The following is a 3,904-nucleotide window of genomic DNA, read 5'->3' as shown; positions in this document are numbered from 1 at the left end:
CGTCACAATGAAACATGCCAAAGGAGAAGCCATTTTGTCAGAGGCCCACCTACCCACCCCCCCCGACACCTCGATCCCACACTTGCTCACTGTCTATACCCCCCTTTTTTCTTTTTTTCCTTTTTATTAAACAAGAGAAAGTAGACAGATACATGTTGGTAAATGCTAACGTTTGTATTCACATAGAGACACAGTGTAATCTCTGAGACCAATATACAGAGAAAAGAAAAAGCTAGAATTCTATGCAGGACTACACAGGGGCCTGGCCCCCTCCAGCCTCCAGCAGAGCCAAGGGAACTGGAGGGCTTTTCTTTCTTCCCACAGAGTGTGGTGGCATTGAATCCACAGTTTGAGACAAGGATAAAAATGAATTTAGAACAGAAACATGAAGATTCTTTTCCTGTTGTATTTTGCTCAAGATATTTTCCCCTAAATTAATTGAGAACCATGATGTTGAAACCTCAAAATCAGGGCAGCTGAGCACAGAGGGACAGGGAGGAAAGGACTGCAACTCGCTCCCAGGGACTGGGGAAATTTAAAGAATAAAAAGAAAATGAAAAAGAAGGTCGGATCCATCGGTCTTCTGTGCTAGCCATCCTCACCTTCATCCTCCTCTCCTTCCTCCCCTTCATCCTCGTCGTCTTCTTCATCAATATCTTCCAACCCTTCCTCCTCTTCATCGTCGTCATCATCATCATCCTCTGCCTCTCCTTCTTCATCATCCATCGACAGAACGGTCAGTAAACCAGGCAGAGAAGCTCTCTGACTCTTCAGGCTGCCTCTTCCTGCTGGCCTTATTCTGCATTTGACTTGAGCGTTTTGTCAAATCCTTTCCAGATTTCCATTTGATTTCGGTGGACTTTGAAGATGGGTCACCGCTCTCATTCAGATGAAATTCTTTGGAGAGAACTTTATTTTCAAAGTAGGGATTTTCATCAAAATAAAAATCTATTCTGTAACCTGATTTAATGTCTTCAAATTCTGTCACTTCAACTCTGGTCAAATAAAGCAGGGCCTCCTCGACTTCCTCCCCAAGCAGTGCAGACACTTGTGGATGGTTGACAAATGTTGTTACCCAAAAATTTGGGATTTTGGCAATCAATTCTGACCTCTTCTGAAAAAATGGTTGGCGGAGTTTGTTATATTTTTGCTTTACTCTCAAAATTTCCTCACTGGCTTGTTCATTAAGTCTGTCTATTTCATTTTGTACGTCATTAATATGTTCCATTTCTTCTTGCTGTTCTTTTTCTCCCTTCAGCAGGCTGGGAGAGGCCGACTTGTCCTCCAGCTTCAGGGCAGCAACGGGTCTGGGTTTCTTGAGCTGAGGCAGGATCGCAGATTGCTGCTTCGGGGCCATGGCGCGAGGGAGGTGGCCAGGAGACAGAGGCCAGAGCCCTGATGTTCACAGCAGGAGGAAACTCACAGGACAACCCAAGAAAGTTAACTACAGCCAAATAAACATAGGAAATAATTGTACAACAGAAAGGTAAAAGAAGGAAAGCACCCACAAAAGCATTCACATGTGCATGTGAACACATACACACATGCACGCATGCATGCACGCATGTACATGCACACGCACACAGCTGCTTAATATCCTAAAGGTTGGATGCATAGTGGACCTCAGGACAGATTAAGTTCCTACTGGCTTGTGCAGATACTACCCTTCCTTGGTAGGAACAATACCCATGGAATTTAGGGCATCTGCTGTCCCCAGGACAGGTCAAGTAGCCTCCAGGAACAACTACTAACTACTTTGTTAGCTCAGTAACCAGGAGGCCATACAAACAATTGACCTCTGTGAGTTCAGTGCCCCAAGGATCCAGCCCATTTTTATTACTAAGCAAGTTTGATGCATAAGCAGCCACACACTGATCCTCAAGGCAAAGCAATGCCCAAGGTTGGGACTGCAGAGTGGACACCAGGACGAGAGCACATGGGGTGCACCAAATGGCACTCTCTAGGAAGAAACAATAGCCAGGGACCACCATGTTGTACTTCTGTGTTGGGGAAAGTATCCAGGGCCCCAACATCAGTGGCCCACTTCTCTCTGCCTGCAGCGTTTGATTTTTCCTGCCTGAAATTTATGTCTAGGGCCTACAATTATATGTCCATCAAATGAACACCATAGTTTCCCTAGATGAACATACTTCATTCCTCTCAAGACCCTTATAACACTGTCTTCTTGCAAACCAACATTGTACCCCACAACCCCTAGACTTCACCCTCTTAACCAGACTTCAGGGAGTAGCCATGAATTAAAGTGTCAGCCTTTATTTACATACTGGAGGATTATGCAGTGGGGCCCCTGCCATTTGTTCCAGAGAAAGGCACATAAACTGGGCATGAGCCAGACCCTGGAAGAAAGTACCCTAGTGTCAAAAGTCTGAGGTCCTAGAAAGATCTTTAAGTCATCAACTCTTTAAGGCAAGCAATGCAACAGGTGCATAAAAACAAATGAAAAATAAGGTACAAAAAAAACCTGCCAGTCACAGTGACTGTGAATGAGTCAACACCTGTGTGTACGGTAAGGGTTGGAATCCATGAAAGCCTGCTCAGCATACCCACCAGTCTAGGCAGAGGAGCATTAGGATAGGTCTAAAAATGCAGGATGTGTAAACCTGTCGCCACAGCACTCAGGATCTAGAAAAAGATGGAGAATTACTACTGGCCAGTCTATGTTTCACAAAACCAGCCTGCTTCTAAGAAAGAAAGGGCCAAGAGATCCTGCAATTTATGTCAAGATGGGTAAAATGGGAGGGGAATATGGGGAGGAAAGGAAGCCACAAAGGGAGGAAAATATTGGATAGAGGAACAAGAGGCTGAAATGATGGAACATGTTGATGTATGTAAGGATGTAAGTGTGCAGCAAGAAGTCAGAGATCTACTGCAGGCAGTGGAGGTGGTGGTTTACTGTGAATTACCTAGGTTCTGGTCACCTGGGCTACAAAAATAAATGAGATGATGGATCAAGAAATAATGATGACATTTGGCAGCCTAAGTGGACGATAACATTTATTTTGAAAAGATAATAATCGCCTTTGTACTGCAGATGTAGAGGTTTAGTCCAGGTTGCTGCCTGTGACACTCTCGGTAACACTTCTGCAGGCACAGCATGGTACCCAGCTCTCTGTCAGATCCCAGGTGGCTGATCCTCACCCAGACACAGAATGTGTAAAATCAGCAACCACTTGGCTTTCCAAATCTGGGTCCTTTGAAAATGGTTCAGTTCTGCAGGTATTGGCTGATGTCACTGCTGTGGGTGGTGCCATCATAAAGAGCCTCCAAAGTGACTGTCACTGTTCTGCATAGCTGACTAGCAGATGGCAGTCTTTCTTGAGTCTTCTTATTGGGGAAGAGGTTTCCCTGCTTAGGTAATGGGGGCAGTAGAACCTGCTGACTCTGCTTGCTCCTTATGCACTGCAGTGGATGCGACAAATGGACAGAACTCGAGAAGCACCTTATCGTGATTATGTGGCTCCTGCTTGGACTGAGAGAAACTGTCCCCAGTGAGGAAGTTCTCCAAGCTGCTGTGGACAGTGTTCTCCCACAGCACTGGTCAGTATAAGTAAAAGATGCTCCTAGGATCAGGAAAAGTTTTTTTATTTCTTCTTTTACTGAGGTCCAACCACCTGTGAGTCTGGCTTACCTCCTGGTCAGAGAAGTATCTTCCATCAAGATGATCTGAATAAAAAGGATTTTCTGAAGGAATTTTTAAAAGTCCAGTTGTGCATCACCCCTCTAAATGACCAACAGTGACTGATGGCCTGAGCCAAGAAGCATCATCTCTGTGCCTTGCTTCTACACAGGTGTCTGTGCTCAAAGAGACAGTCTTTTCCCAAGTCTCTGCAGGTGAGACAGGCTGCAAGCCTTCTTCCCCTTTAAAGTTTCTGGTGTTTTTCTG

At 45.1% G+C, this 3,904-nt stretch overlaps 1 pseudogene; it reads right to left on the bottom strand.

The window, feature by feature from the left end:
* Positions 1-508: 508 nt before the first annotated feature.
* Positions 509-1,400, bottom strand: LOC148006561 (protein SET-like; annotated as a pseudogene).
* Positions 1,401-3,904: the final 2,504 nt, after the last annotated feature.

This window comes from Rattus norvegicus, chromosome 3 (assembly GCF_021556685.1).
Source record: "Rattus norvegicus strain SHRSP/BbbUtx chromosome 3, alternate assembly SHRSP_T2T, whole genome shotgun sequence".
NCBI lineage: Eukaryota > Metazoa > Chordata > Mammalia > Rodentia > Muridae > Rattus > Rattus norvegicus.
This window is presented reverse-complemented; position numbering and strand designations above follow the sequence as displayed.